Source organism: Heptranchias perlo, chromosome 6 (assembly GCF_035084215.1).
Source record: "Heptranchias perlo isolate sHepPer1 chromosome 6, sHepPer1.hap1, whole genome shotgun sequence".
NCBI lineage: Eukaryota > Metazoa > Chordata > Chondrichthyes > Hexanchiformes > Hexanchidae > Heptranchias > Heptranchias perlo.
Window position 1 is genome coordinate 55,377,764 of NC_090330.1, and position 20,742 is coordinate 55,398,505.

A 20,742-nucleotide genomic window follows, 5' to 3' on the forward strand; every position below is an offset into this window, starting at 1 on the left:
GAAGGGTAGGAGAGATAAACCAAGAAATTATAGACCTATTAGTCTAACATCTGTTGTGGGAAAGTTACTAGAATCTGTCATTATGGACAGAGTGACTGAGTACTTGGAGAAATAGGAACTGAGCAGAGAGAGTCAGTGTAGATTTGTAAAGTGCAAGTCATGTCTAACTAACTTGGTTGAATTTTTTGAGGAGGTCACTAATGTGTTAGATATGAGAGTGTCTATGGATGTTATTAATATGGACTTCCAGAAGGCATTCGATAAGGTTCCACACAAAAGACTGTTGGCAAAAATGAAATTGCATGAAATTGGAGGCAACCTTTTGACATGGGTAGGGAATTGGTTAGGAGGTAGGAGACACGGAGTAGGGATAATGGGTATGTACTTCAATTGGCAGGATGTGACTAATGGTGTCCCCCAGGGATCTGTACTGTGCCCTCAACTTTTCACTATATTTATCAACAACTTAGATGAAGGAATAGAGAGTTGTATATCCAAGTTTGCTGATGACACTAAGTCAGTTGGGTACGGTAATGTAGTGGTTATGTTACTGGACTAGTCACCCAGTGGCCTGGACTAGTAATCCAGAGAACGTGAGTTCATGTTCCACCAAGGCAGTTTGAGAATTTGAATTCAATTTAAAAATCCAGATATAAAAAGCTGGTATCAGTAAAAGTGACTATGATTGCCGGATAGTCGTAAAAACCCAACTGGCTCACTAATGTCCTTTAGGGAAGGAAACTTGCCGTCCTTACATATGGCCTATATGTGACTCCAGTCCCACACCAATGTGATTAACTCTTAACTGCCCTCTGAAGTGGCTGTGCAGCGGTTCAAGAAGAAGATCCAACACCACCCTCTCAAGGGAAAGTAGGGATAGGCAGTAAATGCTGGCCTTGCCAGCGATGCTCACATCCTGATAATTAGTAAAAAAAAAGATGGCACAGTAAGCAGTATAGATGGGAGCAGAAAGTTGCAAAGGGACATTGATAAATTGTGAGTGGCCAAAACTGTGGCAGATAAAGTTCAATATGGGGAAGTGCGAGGTCATCCACGTTGGACTAAGAAAGATAGATTAGAGTATTTACTAAATGGTAAGAAGCTAGGAACTGTGTAGAGGTAGAGAGATTTAGGGGTCCATGTTCAGAAATCACTAAAAACTAGTGGACAGCTACAAAAAATAATTAAAAAGGCTAATGAGCCTTCATCTCAAGGGGGCTAGAATACAAAGGGGTGGATGTTATGCGACAGTTGTATAAAGCTCTGGTTAGACTGCATCTGGAGTACTGCATTCAGTTCTGAGCACCACATTTCAGGAAGGATATATTGGCCATGGAGGAGGTGCAGCGCAGATTCACAAGAATAATACCGGGGCTGAAAAGGTTTAATTATGAAGACAGGTTGCATAGACTAGGCTTGTATTCCCTTGAGTATAGAAGATTAAGGAATTATGTAATTGAGATGTTTAAGATGATTAAAAGATTTGATAGGGTAAATAGAGAGAAACTATTTCCACTGGTAGGGGAGTCCAGAACAAGGGGGTATCACTTCAAAATTAGTGCAAGGCTGTTCAGGGGTGAAGTCAGGAAGCACTTCTTCACACAAATGGTAGTGAAAATCTGGAACTCTCTTCCCCCCCCAAAACTGCTGAAGCTAGGTCAATTGAAAATTTCAAAACTGAGACTGATAAATTTTTGTTAGCTACGGGTATTAAGGGATATGGAACCAAGGTGGGTAAATGGAGTTTCGTTACAGAGCAGCCATGATCTAATTAAATGGCGGAACAGACTCAAGGGGCTGAATGGCCTACTCCTGTTCCTATGTTCTATTAAATCACTCAAAAGTCCATTGTTTACATACAGTGAAACCTGAATAAACGGACACTCCCAAAAAAGAGACACTTATTGAGAGACCCAAATAACTTACATGGTAAAATATACAAGAGGCACTCTGAAACCACGGATTCTCGCAAATTACGAACTATAGACAGCCTTCAATGCACCAAGCCCTTTTACAACTTAAAACACAGGACACACAGGTCAACATGAGGCAGCAGCGAGTTTTGTGAAAGAAACGGCGTTTGTGGAATGGGGAACTCTTTACCCAGCATCCATAGCAGCAGAGAAATTGCTCTATCTCTGGGATTGAATGCTTGCACAGCTCTATCCCAGGGATAGACTGGTTTCTCTGCCGCTATGGGTGCTGAGTCAAGAACTCCCCATTCCACAAAAGCCGTTTCTTTCAAAAAACCAGCTGTCGCCTCACGCTGACCTGCATGCACTGATCTCACCAGCCTACCGAATCAAGAAAAGCGCATGCCAACAGCGAGAGGGGCCGTCCTTTCCTGCCCCAGCGCCGCGTCCATACACTCAGAGGCTGCTGGCAGTTCCTCTTCCCCTGACTCTACCATCATCTTCTTTCCCACGGCTTCTGATGGTAGATCCGCTTCTTTGAGGAGCTTCGTCTTTGGGGAGTGAAGGTGGATGGCTGACCAGCCTCTCTGCCTCTTTGCTGCTCTATAGAGTGATGGACAGGCCTGTGAGTCCCAGCTATCAGTCAGTCTCCCTGCAGACTCACTGCTTAACCAGAAAACTGCAGTTTCACTCCTACACATATTGTGACCTGTTGTATTTTCCCTCCCAAATGTCCTCAATCCATTCTAAGGCTTGCCTTTGAAAGCTTCAATATACCGACACAACCCATCATCACATTTCCCCCTTTTCTTGTCCTGTGACTGCCTAATGCTGGTAAGTAGAAATGAGAAACGTAACTCATTATTGAAGTTACATTCTGCTCCAAGTGAGAGCAGTTTGCAGGGAAATTGCAGAGAGGTGCAAAAGCTATAGAGTAGTGATAACTGGGGACTTCAACTATCCTAATATAGACTGGGAATACAACAATAATATAAGGGGCAAAAAGGGGGAGGAATTTTTGAAATGTGTTCAGGATAACTTTCTTAACCAGTACGTTTCCGGCCCAACGAAGAAGGAGGCATTGCTGGACTTGGTTCTAGGGAATGAGGCAGACCAAGTGGAGCAAGTGTCAATGGGGAAGCATTTAGGGAGCAGCGATCATTTTAGGTTTAGAATAGCTATGGAAAAGGACATGGACTACTCTAAAGTAAAAATACTCAATTGGAGGATAGCCAATTTCAATGGGATGAGAACAGATCTGGCCCGGGTAAATTGGAATCAAAGATTGGCAGGCAAAACTGTAATTGAACAGTGGGCGGCCTTTAAAGAGGAGATAGTTCAGGTACAGTCTAGGCACATTCCCACGAGGCAGAAAGGTAGGGCAACTAAAGCCAGAGCTCCCTGGATGACAAAAGAGATAGTGAGTAAGATGAAATAGAAAAAAGGGGCGTATGACAGATGTCAGGTTGATAACACAAATGAGAACGAGGCAGAATATAAAACGTTCAGAGCAGAAGTGAAAAAGGAAGTAAGAGGGGCAAAGAGAGAGTATGAGAATAGACTGGTGGCCAACATAAAAGGGAATCCAAAAGTCTTCTACAGGCATGTAAACGGTAAACGGGTAGTAAGAGGAGGGGTGGGGCCGATTAGGGACCATAAAGGAGATCTATTCAAGGAGGCAGAGGGGATGGCCGAGGTACTAAATGAGTACTTTGCATCTGTCTTTACCAAGGAAGAAGATGCTGCCAGAGTCTCAGTAAAGGAAGATTTAGTTGAGATACTGGATGGGCTAAAAATTGATAAAGAAGAGGTACTTGAAAGGCTAGCTGTAAATAAATTAGATAAGTCACCCGGTCCGGATGGGATGCATCCTAGGTTGCTGAGGGAAGTAAGGGTGGAAATTGCAGAGGTACTGGCCATAATCTTCCAAACATCTGTGGATACGGGGGTGGTGCCAGAGAACTGGAGAATTGCAAATATTACACCCTTGTTCAAAAAAGGATGTAAGGATAAACCCAGCAACTATAGGCCAGTCAGTTTAACCTCAGTGGTGGGGAAACTTTTAGAAACGATAATCCGGGACAGAATTAACAGTCACTTGGATGAGTGTGGATTGATTAGGGAAAGCCAGCAGGGATTTGTTAAAGGCAAATCATGTTTAACTAACTTGATAGAGTTTTTTGATGAGGTAACAGAGAGAGTAAATGAGGGCAATGCAATTGATGTGGTGAATATGGACTTCCAAAAGGCGTTAGATAAAGTGCCGCATGGTACGCTTATCATCAAGATTGCGGGCCATGCAATAAAGGGAGCCGTAGCAACATGGATATAGAACTGGCTAAGTGACAGGAAACAGAGATTAGTGGTGAACAGTTGTTTTTTGGACTGGACCGAGGTATATAGTGGTGTTCCCCAGGGGTCAGTGCTGGGACCACTGCTTTTCTTGATATATATTAATAACTTGGACTTGGGTGTACAGGGCACAATTTCAATATTTGCAGATGACACAAAACTTGGAAGTGTAGTAAACATTGAGGAGGATTGTGATAGACTTCAAAAGGATATAGACAGGCTGGTGGCATGGGCGGACACGTGGCAGATGAAATTTAACGCAGAAAAATGTGAAGTAATACATTTTGGTAGGAAGAACGAGGAGAGGCAATACAAACTAGAGGGCACAACTCTAAAAGGGGTACAGGAACAGAGAGATCAGGTTGAGAAAGTGGTAAAAAAAAAGCATATGGGATCCTGGGCTTTATAAATAGAGGCATACAGTACAAAAGAATGGAAGTCATGATGAACCTTTATAAAACACTGGTTCGGCCACAGCTGGAGTATTGTGTCCAGTTCTGGGCACCGCACTTTAGGAAAGATGTGAAGGCCTTTGAAAGGGTGCAGATGAGGTTTACTAGAATGATTCCAGGGATGAGGGACTTTAGTTATGTGGATAGACTGGAGAAGCTGTGATTGGAACATAGACGGTTGCGAGGAGATTTGATAGAGGAATTCAAAATCATGAAGGGTCTCGACAGAGTAGATAAAGAGAAACTGTTCCCTATTGGCGGAAGGGTGAAGAACCAGAGGACATAGATTTAAGGTGATTGGCAAAAGAACCAAAGGTGACATGAGGAAAAACTTTTTTACACAGCGAGTTGTTAGGATCCGGAATGCACTGCCCGAAGGGGTGGCGGAGGCAGGTTCAATCATGGCCTTCAAAAGAGAACTGGATAAGTACTTGAAAGGAAAAAATTTGCAGGGCTACGGGGATAGGGTGGGGGAGTGAGACAAGCTGGATTGCTCTTGCACAGAGCTGGCGTGGACTCGATGGGCCGAATGGCCTCCTTCCGTGCTGTAACCTTTCTATGATTCTATGAAACAGGAATTTAGACTGCAAAACTGTTAAGTGAACAGAGCTGAACGCTGGTTTGTGTGAGGGGGATTCTTATTGTTGCAGCTGATTAGGTGCTGATCATAATCTCGGCTGGTTCTTCAGGATTGTTGGGAAAATTTTTACAGTAATGATCATTTTGAAAATAAGAACACCTACCTCCTGATTCCAGTCTCTAAGGTGTTCATAATTTACAGGGTTCATTGTAGTTTCAAAGCTTTTCTATAGAAAAAAATTCTCAAGGCTCCAAATGGATCAGAAGACAAATTTTTAAATAAATATACAACCAAACTAAAGAGGTAATAAAACAATCTTAAAATGCTGTTTATTTTAGCTCCAACTCTCCAAGAACATATCAGTTCCACAATGTCTCTCAATATCTTAATTAACCTGTCAATCAAACAAAGCCTGGGTTCTGATCAGTAACTTGACCTGTAACTGACCCACCATTTATTTTTTTCAAAAAACTACAGCAATTGCACCTTCTAGCCTGAAAAGGGAGACCTATCGGCACGCTATTTTATGTGGTCTAATATTCCTGTCCTTGTAAAACAGCACATCCTCTGACTTACTATGAACAGCACTATGGGAGATTCACAAACACACAAATAAATTACTTGGATGCAGGTTACTGAATGCAAGATATTTATATTTGCAACTGATACTAAATTTGGAGGCAGAGAAAATAATGAAGAAAGTGGGGTAGAGTTTCCACTTGGGGTAGAGTTTCCACTACAGGCGCAGTCAAGAAATTGCGCCCAAAACAGCTCGAAATTGCGTTGGTTAGGTTAGGATTCAAGTTTCCACTAAAATTCATTTGCATAACCGCAAACGTAAAATCTTCCATGAGCCAGCACAATTGGGCAGTGTAATAGAATGTAATTGTTTCTTTTTTTCCATTAAAAAGTATTCCCTGATGTATTTAAGTGTGCTGACCTGGTGCAGTTTTATTAATATAGCTGAAGATAGGTTCATCAGCAAAAATAAGCAGGGGGAAAATTGGAAAAGGGCCCGTTCTGGACGATGGTAGTGTGATGCGCTACCACCCCCTGCCGAATGGACCCTGGGAAAACAAGAGGCAAGTTTGATCCCCAGGGAGCACTTACCTGCAACCGGCATTCCTTTCCAGGCCTTGCATGTGGAATGAACGCAATTTGCACTTTCCACCATCAGAGGGAGCTCCATCTCTTAAAGGGAGGATGTTTTTTAGAAATCTCTTAACAGTAGCTTGTACCTGTTATTCGCTGAAAATAACAGTCTACTGTCTGCATGGAGTCTGAACAGAGATCAGACATCACACATGTAAAACACAGATGCAGATCCCATCCCTATGTTTACACACTGATGAGGTATGTTAAAATATTGAATAAAGGTTGCGTATTACTAAATCCCACTTCCTCCAATCTGCACACCAGACCTCACCAATCTGCCGATCTGAGTTGGTACCAGGCCTGCGAGAGTGCATGCACCAAGGTTCTCTGCTGATGTACTAGAGACCTTGGGTGCAAGAGGTGGACAGAAGGAGGGACATCCTATATCCGCAGTGGGGGGGGGGGGGTGCAAGAGGCCATCCTGACATATACTCAAAAGACAGTGGGAGGCAGCGGGGAAGTTAATAGCAGGTGCACAGCATCATGAACATGGATGCAGTGCAGGAAGAAGTTCAATGCTTTGACATGAGTGGGCAAGGTGAGTGAGGTAAACTGTCAAGTGGCGTCTCCTACCAACTGCACCACGCACTACAACCCCCATCCCCCACGTACCAATAAACTCTTTCCATCAGTACTCAACTCTTCCAATCAGATGCTTCCTCTAACCCTTACACATTATCACTGATTCAAGCCGCCCACCCACAACTCACAGGCCACACACACTGGCAGCTATTCAACCATGACAGGCACATAATCCAGGCACACGCCTCGCTTTCTTGCAGGAGAAGGTAGTGCATATCAAGAGGCAGCAACTGGCAGTGGCATTTAGCCCCTCAAGCCTGTTCCACCATTCAGTGAGATCATGGTGAACCTGTGACCTAACTCCATATACCCGCCTTAGCCCCATAGGCCTTAATACCCTTGGTTCACAGAAATCTATCAATTTCGGATTTAACATTCACAATTGAGCTAGCATCAACTGCCGTCTGCAGAAGAGCATTCCAAACGTCTCCCACCCTTTGCGTGTAGAAGCATTTCCTAACTTCACTCCTGCACGTCCTGGCTCTAAATGTTAGGCTATGTCCCCGCGTCCTAGTATTGAAGTCTAGGAGACCTCCAAAAACAGTTACAAATGTCTCGGTAGCCAGAGGCAATAATCTAGCCACTAACCTGTAAATCCTTCATGTTCCCTTTAAATAGCGCCGGTGGAGGGTCCTCCAGGCACTCTAAGACACGTTCAGATGGTCGGGGTTAAGGCTGTGTGTTCAGTTGAGCGTTAAGTGCCAAAATGGTGTCTTATCACTTTAAATCAGCGTTGCACACTGATTAAAGCCATTTTCTCCCTATTTTACATGATTCCAGCGTTCGGAGTTTGCGCTAACTCCTATACCAAGATGGCGTCTGGCACACGTCACACAGGAAACGTGCGTGCACGTCCAAGATGCCATCTTGGATATCGGAGGGGCCGTGTAACCCCGAAACAACGGGCGCTACACAGCCCAATTTAGCGCCCAGCATTTTTAATAAGGATGTCCAGTCCTCCACCTGTGAGTAACCTAGTTTAAAATCACTAAAAATGACTTTAAAAAGCTATATGGAACCATTTAATAGTTTCATTGGTATACACTAATCAGTTTCTAAGTAAATTAAATATTTTTTGATATGAAAAAGCTTTTAAAACGTGCCTACTATTGCCTGTGTGCCTGAGAAAATGAGCGCAATTTGAAGAGCATTCCCGAAACAGCACAATTGGCAGAATCTTGCAATTTCAACCTGGGGGCATGGCCAGTTTTGTGGGTGGAGCCTGATATGGGTGATTTGAATTTTGAACCAGCATAAAAGATCACAGAAAACACTAATGTGAGTGGTTTGGGGCATAATTCACTTACGTTTAAAATTCCCTGATGTTTTGCGCTGGTACGGTCAATTTCTAACCATCGCTGTCCAAAAATAGGGCCCACAATCTTTTCATACAAGGTTAAGGCTTTGGAGCTCAAATGCTCATCCGCAGTAACAAGTTCAGACTTTATCAAAGTAATTCCAACATTTTCTCGCGCTCCAATTTCCTCTCCTGAAGGCAGTAACTTGTGCGACACATAAGAACATAAGAAATAGGAGCAGGAGTAGGCCAATCGGCCCTTCGAGCCTGCTCCGCCATTCAATAAGATCATGGCTGATCTGATCCTAACCTCAAATCTAAATTCATGTCCAATTTCCTGCCCGCTCCCAGTAACCCCTAATTCCCTTTACTTCTAGGTGCCACTCTCCCTCCAGTACTTCAGCCAATGTCCATTCTTCATGCGTGAGCCTAGATGGTGAATGTCTGCAAGCTATTCATCCAATGAGGGCATCACAAGTGAGCCTGATATTTTCCTCACTCCGCATTCACATGTGTGCATTTTTTAGCAAGGGTCACTGGATAGTAGGTTGCCAACTCTAGTTGAAGGCATTCCTGGAGCTTTGACTACATGACGTTCTGACCACATGACATCTGACCACATGATGTCTGACCATGTGACATCAAACCACGCGATGTCAGACCACATGACATCTGCAAATATTATTTCATTTACCTTATCGAGGTTGGGTCCCCTTTAGTTGAATATCTTTGCTAGTGGTTTTGCACCAGCAGCTGTTGCGCAAGAAATTTTGAAAACCAGAAGGCCACCACGAGCAGGGGAAGAGGGGAAACCAAAGATGGGGAAGAATGGAAACCGAAGGTGGGGAAGCGATTTGCAGAGGGGAAACCAGAGGTGGGAGGAACTTTAATTCCACCTGTAACTAATAGTAACATATGGAAATTGCACCGATACCTAACAGTAACATTGGTAACGCTCTGGTTCCTCTCATAACCAACAATAATACAATAACTCACTGATACACTGTTTACTGCCAGTTACATATAGGCTAACACCCCGATATCCTACCTGTAACTAGTAATAATCCTATAACCTGCTGATAATCACCCTGAAATTACAGCCATAGTCCCCCTGCACTGCATAAGGTGCAGTCAAGCTCCCCAATAAATGAATCTCCCTATCTCCTCGGACTCTGGTTTGGACTCAGGTTCCGTGTGAAGGTGACAACTTGGAACTGGGAGCTTCAGTCACTCCCTGGGCTCAGACTCAACAAAGGAGAGTTTTCATAGAATGACAGAAATTACAGCACAGGGGGAGGCCATTCATCCCCTGGTGCCTGTACTGGTGCTGGCACTCTCTCCTGTAACCTTTTTATATTCTTCCTTTTCAGATATTTATCCCATTCCCTTTTAAATGATGTTCTAGTCTCTACTTCAGTAGTCACTTGTGGTGAAGCATCCCATGCTCTAATAGCCTTCAGTTCAAGAAGCTTCCTTCTCCTTTCCCTAAGGTTCTTCCAGTGAGAATCCTCAGTCTCCATTCCCTCGTTCTCCACTCGCCCACCAATGGAAACAATCTTTCATTGCTTACTCACAGTAAAGTCCCCAGGTTTCATTCATCCCTATACTGGCTGTACCTCTTTCTGTACTGCTCCCACTCATCACGTTGCTGCTGCTCCGGCTCTGTAGAAACCACTGGTCCTCATGCCCACCCCATTCCCCAGTCTCCCGCTCTTCTGCCCCCCTGCCCAAGACCAAATTCCCCCTGACCCCCATTCCCAATCAGCATTTCTCCTCCAACTCCCCCCCCCCATCCCCATACACCATTCTCCAGTCTGCCTTTCTCCCTTAACCGCCGATTCCCATTCCACAGTCTCCCTCTCTCCCCCAACTTCTAAGCACCCCTGACTCCCAATTGTATCTCGCACATCAGCCAGTCCCAGCTCGCTGCGCGGCAGGGGGAGAGGGGAGTGTTGGGTGGCGTCACCGAGCCGGAAGCTTCTCTGCGGTGGCAACTGGTGACATTTCAGAGTGGGGGGACAGCTGCTGCAGCGGGAAATTTAAAGCGCTAAGATCTTGCAGGCTGCTAGCAGCAACGTCGAGGAGATCTATGCCCTATTCCAGGAGACTCCTGGGCAATCCAGGGCGGTTGGCAACCCTACTGTATAGTGATCAGGAGTGGGAATTCTAGTTGATTTTTTTCTTTTCCAGCCCAGCTGAGGCCAACTGAGTCAACATAGACCAGGGATCAAACTTGAGGCCTTCTGCTTTGTATGGCTTAGTTCTACAGTGTGAAGCGCCTTTACCAGTGAGCTATTAGTGCACAAATCCTCCATTATTAAACTTGCACAAGCTCATGCTTATACGTAGGAGAATATTGACTTTGGTGTGAATTATGCCTATAAATTATGCTGGCTTGTCACTCATAGTAATGTATATAAACCACTCCTTTTGATATATTTAAATCTGTACTTTGTTTACTAACAGGTCCAGTTTTGCCAGGCTATTTAAGGCATAGATAGCAATAGTGTGAAGATAATTGTCTGTCTTCATGTGTAAACTCGCACTTACTTTTCTAAGAAGAAAACTGACAATTTGAAACTGTTGGGAACTGCAGTGAGCAACAATAGAGAGATCTGATAATACCATTGCAATGTCTGAGCAGGTATGTGTTTATTGCTGTAGAATAATGCTGTGCATATGACTGTTTCTTGAAAGCTGATCAACATTTAAAGGTTAAGCTCTGTTTCTTTGATATTGCTTCTAAAACACTCTTCAGGATTGATTTGTGTTTAGTAGTTACAAAAACAACTTTGAAGGTAAAATGGGATTGAATTTGGGGCTATATTTTTTGCTATGGTCAATGTGCCAAAAACCTTTGAAGGTCTCCAGAAAAAGACTGCACAGGTTTTGTTGAGGGAGAGACAACCAAGACAGAAACAGAAAATTCAGAAGAAGCAGAATATGTTGCTGCCAACAATGATTCACCCCAGATAAATGAAAATGAAAGCTGTCTAACATCTGGAACAGTGGAATATGTTGATAAGTCAAAGGTAAGATTATATCGACATCTATTGATGTTGAAAACAATTCAGATATAGTTCTTATAACAGAAATTCTCCTAAACCGGATGAATAATTCAACTTAATCTTTTAGCGTCATAAATAATTATGACTGAAGGTAAAATAAATGACTTTAATATCAATGCATTTTCCATGTCAGATCGTGACCTAGGGTGCTTCACCAGTTAATGGTTCTAATCCCTTAAATCATCACATGTAGCATAACTGGTAGTTTACTACAATTCAATACAGTTGTCTATCTAAAATTGGATAAAAATCGTGAATCTTAGAAAAATGGAGGAAAGGAGTTCTTCTGGGAAACACCTTTTGATATGGGACAAAGATCAGCCATTACACATAAGTAAAGGTGAACTGACTCGTGAATCAGAACGTTAAATATGAGGTAACCTAATCTAACTGCTATGCACCATAAGATAGTTAGATCTGCTTGCAAGCCCAGCCAATCCAATATGAAAAGAGGGCATAGCATTGAAATTCCGTGCTGAGCCTTCCATCAGAGTTACAGCGGGAGACAGGCGGAACCCCGAGGGGAAAAGGGTAAATGTCTGTTTTCAGCCATTTATAGTTTCCCTGGGGGTTCAGCCGGACTTACGAAGACCAATAGAATCCCCAAGGAATTTCAAGGTTATTATGTATAAAAGAACATTCTAGAGCAATTGGAGAGCTTTATTTGGAAGAATGTTGGCACTTGTATGAACACTTACTGCACTTGTATGGTATTCCTCTGTCTGCAATTATAAAGCAGGCATTAACCGATTCATTTCTAGGCTATACAGGTTGAAGCAGTATGAGGTTTGTCGCAATATGCACATAAAGGTGTTAAATAGAATAAGAAAAGTGAATTGCTAGAAAAAGGGTCATAGTGAAAAGAATTAAGCTTCAAAGTCATTTCCATTCAGTGTCAATTCATATCTCTACAGAAAAGGATAGAGAATCAAACAACCAGGAGAGGGCACTGTGATGACAGAGTTAGTTAAGGACAACGGCAGCATGTGCTGATTGATGGTTAGAAGTAGAAGGCAAAACAGATATGCTCAGCAGTTGGAAAAAAAGTAATGTAGCTCACGGCAGGAGGATTTAGGACGATTAATAAAAGATTAAGAGCTAGGGATACTCCTAGTGGTGAGGCACCAGATGAGGGGTAAACATTCAAAAGCAGCTTATAAAACATTTTTTTGTTTGCGGAAAAGGTTAAATAGATCAATTTTCATATTAATGAATGGACTCATCTTCTCAGAAAGAAGTTAAGAAAAGCATATAGAATTTTTGAAGTGTTTAATCATTTGATGCTATACTTGTTCAGAACCTCATTTTATATACAGAAACATACAGTGATCAGAATCAAAGCCAAACAATGTAGAAATTGACTCATTAGTACTGTGCAATTCTCTAATCCAGCTAGGAGCACAACAGAATGCTTATATTTTTATTTATATATCTAGATATGCTTCATAGATCAAAAATATCCATGCTACATTTCGCCTGCCTTGTCTCCAGCTCTAGGCTTCTAGTCAGTCAAAAGCCGGAACGTATGAGCCCATACTAAACCATTACTTACACCTGTAAGCAGGAAACAACAGTAGTATGCATTTTTATAGTGCCTTTAACACAGACAAATGTCTTAAGGCATTTCGAAGATGGATGCCAAGCCAAAGGAGGAGATATTAAAGCTTATTCAAAGATCTGCTTTTTAAGGATGGATTTAAAGGAGATGGAAGTAGAGAGGCAGAGAGGTTTAGGGAGGCAGTTCCAGAGTGTGAAGCCTTGGTGGAAGAAGGTATGGCTGCCAATGGTGGGGCGAAGGAAGGAGGGGATGCACAAGAGGCCAGTGTCAGAGGAATGGGAAGGGGGCTGTAGGGCTAGAGGAGATTACAGAGATAGGGATGGGTGAAGCCATGAGGGGATTTAAACATGAGGAGATTAAAAAATTTCAGGTGTTGGGGGACTGGAAGCTGATGTAGATCAGCGAGAACTTGGGTGATGAGTGAGCGGGACTTGGTGCAGAATAGGTCATGGGTAGCAGAGTTTTGAAAGAATTGAAGTTTAGATTGGGTGGAAAATGGGAGGCTGACAAGGAGAGCATTGGAATAGTTGAGTCTGAAGGTGACAGAATGGCCGTGATATTAAACCCCCCACCCCCCCCCCACCACAAGCGGGAGAGGGTTGGGGGGAGGGGTTAAAATATGAAATGTGCGTAATCCAACCCCAACATGCTGTGCACGCGCTCACTGCCATTTTTACGGCAGCGGATATCGGGGTGTCCGTGTGTCCCACCGTGGAGAAGCGGGATGCTCATTAACATATTTAAATCGGGCCCCTAAAGTGCAATTGAGATCTCAATTTGAAATTAACTGCTGCTGCATGGGTTTCCTGGGGGTCGGGAAACTCGGCAATAAAACAGAGGTGGAAGCTACTGGCTCCCAAGGTGAGTGGCTTTTTTAGCACTCCTTGTGGGCCAGGAGAAGCAGGAATGCTCCCACCAGGCCCCACAAGGAAGTCTTTGGCCTCTCTCACCCATGATCTCCAGCCTCCACCCCCCCCCACCCCCCCAGCTCTCCCAATCGTGGGTCTCCTCCACCTAGCTTTCCCAAACACAAACCTCCCCTGCCCAACCCCCACTCCCGATTGCCAACCGGAGCTTCTTTATATTTGCTGACCTCCCGATTGCCGATCTCCACACCACTCCCGATTGCCGACCTCCCCCCAATCTCCACACTCCTCCCGATTGCCGACCTCCCCCCAGCCCTCCTGATTGCCGATCTCTGCACCCCTCCCGATTGCTGACCTCCCCCCAATCTCCACAATCCTCCCGATTGCCGATCTCCACCCAATCCTCCCAATTGCCGACCTCCCCCAGCCCTTCCGATTGCTGATCTCCCCCAATCTCCACACCCCTCCCGATTGCCAACCTCCCCCCAGTCCTTCCGATTGCCAATCTCCACACCCCTCCTGATTGCCGACCGGAGCTTCCTCACCAGTGCTGACCTCCGCCACCCCCCTTCCCTCCCCAACGCTCCCAATTGCCGACTGGAGGTTCTTTACCTGTGCCGACCTTCCCCTAGCCCTTCCGATTGCTGACCTTCCCCACCCAATTGCCGACCTGCCCCACGCTCCCGATTGCCGACCTCGCCCCCACTCCCGATTGCGGACATCTCCCTCCTTCCCGTTTTCCAACCTCCCCCCTGCTCCCGATTGCCGACTGCCCCCTTTCCTGATTGCCAACCGAATCTTCCTTTCCCCCTCCTGACTACCAACCTCCCCCTGCATTCAGATTGCCAAAGTCCCACCCGCCCGACTGCCGAATTTCCCCAAGGGTTCTCGGCAGTGGCCTCCTGCACTAGTGATTCCGCCTGCCCACCTGCCAGGCTGTCCATGTGGACGGCTGCCAGGCGGGAGGGGGAGCTACAATATGCAAATGAGGCCCTGCCATTAAGAACACCAAGGACCACCACATCCTCGACCTTGCTGGGTTCTTTGGCCGTTCTTGGCCTCCTCTGCACCCTCCCAGCCTCCTGTAAATGTTTCAGTAGCAGATGGGTTGAGGTAGGGGTGTGGGTGGTCATGCTATGAAGGTGGAAGTAAGCAGTCTTTGTGATGGAGAGGATATGGGGTTCTGCCTGAGGCAAGGGATGGAGAGGAGGATGGAATTGGTGGCAAGGGTACGGAATTTTGGAATACGGCAAGGGTACCTGATAGAGTTTTTTGATGAGGTAACAGAGAGGGTAGATGAGGGCAATGCAGTTGATGTGGTGTATATGGACTTTCAAAAGGCGTTTGATAAAGTGCCACACAGTAGGCTTATCATCAAGATTGCTGCCCATGGAATAAAGGGGGCAGTAGCAACATGGGTACAGAATTGGCTAAGGGACAGGAAACAGAGAGTAGTGGTGAACGGTTGTTTTTTGGACTGGAGGGAGGTGTACAGTGGTGTTCCCCAGTAGTTAGTGCTGGGACCACTGCTTTTCTCGATGTATATTAATGACTTGGACTTGGGTGTACAGAGCACAGTTTCAAAATTTGCAGATGACACAAAACTTGGAAGGGTAGTAAACAATGAGGAGGATAGTGATAGACTTCAAGAGGCTATAGATAGGCTGGTGGCATGGGCGGACACGTGGCAGATGAAATTTAACGCAGAAAAATGCGAAGTAATATATTTTGGTAGGAAGAACGAGGAGAGGCAATACAAACTAGAGGGCACAACTGTAAAAGGGGTACAGAAACAGAGAGATCTGGGGGTTTATGTGCACAAATCGTTGAAGGTAGCAGGGCACGTTGAGAAAGTGGTTAAAAAAGCATACGGGATCCTGGGCTTTATAAATAGAGGCATAGGGTACAAAAGTATGGAAGTCATGATGAACCTTTATAAAACACTGAATCGGCCAGTTCTGGGCACCGCACTTCAAGAAAGATGTGAAGGCCTTAGAAAAGGTGCAGAAGCGGTTTACTAGAATGATTCCAGGGATGAGGGACTTTAGTTACGTGGATAGACTGGAGAAGCTGGGGTTATTCTCCTTGGAACAGAGACGGTTATAAGGAGATTTGATAGAGGTATTCAAAATCATGAAGGGTCTAGATGGAATAGATAGAGAGAAACTGTTCCCATTGGGGGAAGGGTCTAGAATCAGAGGACATAGATTTAAGGTGATTGGCAAAAGAACCAAAGGTGTCATGAGGAAAAACTTTTTTACACAGTGAGTGGTTAGGATCTGGAATGCACTGCCCGAGGGAGCGGTGGAGGCAGATTCAATCAGGCTTTCAAAAGGGAACCGGGTAAGTACTTGAAAGGAAAAAAACTTGCAGGGCCAAGGGGAAAGGGCGGGGAGTGGGACTAGCTGGATGGCTCTTGAATAGAGCCGGCGTGGACTTGATGGCCTCCTTCCGTGCTGTAACCTTTCAATGATTCTATGATTCTAATTTGTGGCAGGGACTGAAGACAGTGGCTTCAGTCTTCCAAATGTTTAACTGTAGGAAATTACACCTCATCCAAGACTGGATGTTGGGCAAACAGTCTCCCAACACAGAGGCACTGGAGGGGTTGAAAGAGGTGATGGAGAGGTAGAGCTGGGTGTTGTCAGCAGACAAGTGGAAGCTGACCCCATGTCTGTGGGTGATGTGACCAAGAGCCAGCATGTAGATGAGGAAAAGGAGGGGGCTAAGGATACACCCTTGCTGGACCCTGGAGGTAACGGTGTTGGGAAGAGAAAACAAGTCATTGCTGGAGATGTTCTCACTACAGTCAGATAGCTAAGAGTGAAATCAAGTGATGGGAGTCCCACTGAGTTGAACAATGGAGGAGAGGCACTGGAGAAAGATAGTGTGGTCAACTGAGTCAAAGGCTGCAGAGAATGAGGAGGGATAATGCACCACTGTCATGGTCACAATCTCAAAGGATATCATTTGGAGCTTTGGGGCTATTTTGGTGCTGTGACAGGTGCAGAAATGTGATTGAAGAAATTCAAACAGAGATTTGTGGGAAAGATGGACACAGATTTGGGAGGGGACAATACATTCTAAGACTTTGGAGATGGGGCTGTAGTTAGCAAAGACAGAGGGACTGAGGGTGGGCATAATTTTAGCTCGTAACTTGGACTTCAATGGAAGAGAAAATTGTACACGGTGTAAAATGGGCGGCTGATCCACCCGGCGGTTAAAGTTAAAATTACCCGAGTGGATTTTTGAGGGGAGGAGGGGCTGATGATGGTGGCTTTGAAAGGGAGGGTGACAGTGTCTGAGGAGAGGGAACCATTTACAATGCCATCTAGCATGAGGACCAGGAAGGGGAGTTGAGTGTTTGGCAGTTTAGTGGAAATGGAGTCAAGGGAAGAACAGGGTGCGGTCTCGTGGATGAGATGAGCTCAGAGAGGGCATGAGGGGGGAATGGGAGAGCGTAAAGGTTGTGCTGGAGACAACATAGTCATTGGTGGAGGTGAGGGAGTGAATGAGCACCTGAATTTTGCAACTGACCAACTTAGCTAGAAATTCTCCACTGTATGAGAGAATACCCAGGGCAAAAACAATTGCTTTAGCCAGGAACGCATCCATTATGGTTACTTCAGGCTATGCTGTTCAGCTCCATATGCTTATGGACTATCTGTTGAGCCAGAAGTCCTCCCCCAGCCACCCCGGGAAGAATAGGCATCACAATAGGCTCCTCCCATGCTGGAATAGTAGGATGCTGGGCTATGGGACCCAATTTCCCAAGACTATACGGGGTAAATTTACTTGATCTTGTGCCTGGGTGCCTTGGATGATGTGGGTGCAGTGAATACAGGAGAACTGGGTAGAAAGGAGAAAATGGCTATAAGGGAGCCCACCTGATTTCCATCTATTCATTTAAATCAGGTGACCTCACTTATGGATGATTCAATGCACCTAGGTACAGGACCAGGAAGATCTACCTCAAAGAGTTGGTCTTTTTGTGTATCTGCACTTTAGAGTGTTTAGTAGAGCAGAGAGAGATTATTAATGGAGATTATTCTCCATTAGGTGTAGAATGTCTATTGGATCCACATTTTATTGCTGAACAGCCAGGTAATACTGCAGTATGGCAAATGCTGCTAATCTCCTGCAGTCTCCTGTTTTCTCCCCATGACACTCAGAATAACAAATGCTTCATGAACTGCCAGGTTTCACACCTATGACCATCAGACCCCAAGTATGGTGCTCAACTGACTGGTCTGCCCAACCTCATCTTCAGTAGAGTAGCCGCCCCAAGAAACCTGAGCCTAAACTAAAAGCCCGCCAAGTGAAAAAGAGCAGGGGAAGACACAAATCAGAGCAAAATAGAAGAGAGAGAAAAGAAAGAACTTACATTGATAGTCTCTCTGTAATAGATGATTCTACTGAATGAAGCAATGGTGGCATTGACCTGTATTCTTTTAGTTAGTTTAGCTAGTAGGATAGGAGATTAGGGACTTGAATTTCTATGGACTTTCTGCTGCTGTGCTGCTGTAACTTTGTCAGAATGCCATTGGTTTAGGAGAAAGGGAGAAATGAAGTTATTTCCATGGCTATGTGATTTAAAATGGTTATATCAAGCAAATAAATTAGCCTAGTGCTTTTGACACTGCAGAGATTGTTAGTTGCTAATCCAACTAATCCAACCATGGCTACCTCCAGAGCTGTGCCACTGGTTTACATATGCATTTGCAACTACAAAGAGGACATTAAGCCCTCGATCGCTTTCACACATATTATTTGCTACTTTGAATGTGTATGTGTATGCAGATTTTAACATATTTACAAACGTTTCAAGTAATTTGAAAGGATGTGCTTTAAACTTGGTTTCTTTATTTATGCAGTGCCTCTCTGACTTCCGCACTGCCGTCCTAGCAGTCCAATTTATTCCAAATCTAATTAAGATTTACAGGTAAGCATTCTTCTAAAAAGAACATTATGTTAATATTATAGAAAAAAATTAACTTGAAATTAGAATATTAAGGATGAGAAGAGGTAATTTGGCCCAACAAAACTCACCCCTCTAGTATTTGTTCTCTTCTAATCTAGCAACTAACGGTGTTTTGAATGCCCCTAAAGACTACCTCACCACACTGTCTAGGCACATCAAGGCAGCATTCGATTGGGTGTGACACCAAAGAATCCTAATAAAACTGAAGTCAATGGGATTAGAGGAATAGTCTCCAGTGGCTGGAGTCATACTTGGCACAAAGGGAGATGGTTGTAGTCGTTGGAGGCCAATCATCTCAGCCCCAAGACATCGCTGCAGGAATTCCTTAAGTCAGAGCCCGAGGCCCAACTATCTTCAGCTGCTTCATCAATGACCTTCCTCCATCACAAGGTCAGAAGTGGTGCTGTTCATTGATGATTGCACAGTGTTCAACTTCATTTGCAATTCCTCAAATTATGAAGCAGTCCACGCTCGTATGCAGCAAGTCCTGGACAACATCCAGGTTGGACTGATTAGAGGTAAGTAGCATTCACCCCACACAGTTGCCAGGTGATGACCATCTTAAACATCCTTTCCCTCCACCTTCGATGTACCATGGCTGCAGCACATACTATCTACAGGATGCACTGCAGCAGGTCACCAGGGCTTCTTTGGCAGCAACTCCCAAACCCGTGACTCCACCACCAAGGACAAGGGCAGCAGGCGCATAGGAATGCCATCACATCCAGGTTCCCCTCCAAGTCACACATCATCCCGACTGGGATATATATCGCCGTTCCTTCTTTGTCGCTAGGGCGAAATCCTGGAACACCCTACCTAACAGCATTGTGGGAGTACCTTCACTACATGGACTGCAACTTTTTTAATATATATATATTAAAAAAAACACATTAGTATGTCCAATATGCAACATTTAAATTTCATCTACCATTTAACTGCTTATTTGCTTTAAAAATCATTCTGCAAATCCCTAAGTCCATCCTTGTTTTTGTTGCTATCCTTTTTTTAGTTCACCTACAAACTGACATTAGAATCTTAGTATTTGAGAAACAGGCCCAAGCACTGGCCCTGGTACTCCACTGAGCACCTCCTCTCAGTTAAACAACTCTCATAGAACTCTTTGTTTCTTATCCTTTAACCAACTTTGTATCTAGTATCCTACTTTACCGTGGATCCCAGCTTAATTTGATTTTTTTAAATATGGGACCTTACCAAAATTCCAAGTTTACTATATCATAGGGAACTCCAGTGTCTAACTTTATCTGGAATGTTCTGAAAGAAGTCAAGGAGGCTTGTGAGGCATGACCTTTTCCCATTTAAAACAAAAAGCAAAAATGTATTGATGCTGGAAATCTGAAACAAAACCAGAAAGTGCCAGAAATACTCAGCAGGTCAGGCAACATTTATGGGAAGAACAGACAAGTCAAGATGATGTCCTGATAAAGGTTCCATACATGAAACATTAACTTGTTTGTTTTCTCCACAGATGCTTACTGGCCTGTTGAGTAATTACAGCATTTTCTGCCTTCCAAAAACCATACTGACCTTTTATTATTAGGTCATTTGGATACAGGTGCCCCTTTGCTTTCAGGTTTCCCATTGCTTTCAGTGGAATCTCACAACAGTCAGTATTTGGACCTCTGTTTTTGAATGACTTGGATTCTGAAACCAACTGCAAAATTTTCAGATTTCCATTGCTTCATGTTTATTGATTTGATTGTTTTCAAATTTTGAGAATAAAGATTTATGATAAAATTGAGGCTACAGCCATTTTTATAATAAGATTACACTTGATAGACAATTACAATCTTCAAAAAATGAACTTTTACACATAATCTTATTTTTGTTTCAACCACAGGGATCATACAGCATCTAGAGTTGAACTGTTATCATTTGCTGCATGCCAAACTAATGCTCCATTGGCATATAGTGATGGCC

General features: G+C 44.2%; 1 long non-coding RNA gene across 1 annotated transcript; it reads left to right on the forward strand.

Moving 5' to 3' along the window:
• Nucleotides 1–10,844: 10,844 nt before the first annotated feature.
• LOC137322529 (uncharacterized) lies at nucleotides 10,845–20,473 on the forward strand. The gene is made up of 3 exons (XR_010963156.1): nucleotides 10,845–10,975; nucleotides 18,698–18,765; nucleotides 20,291–20,473. It is a non-coding gene; the product is annotated as an uncharacterized lncRNA (long non-coding RNA).
• Nucleotides 20,474–20,742: the final 269 nt, after the last annotated feature.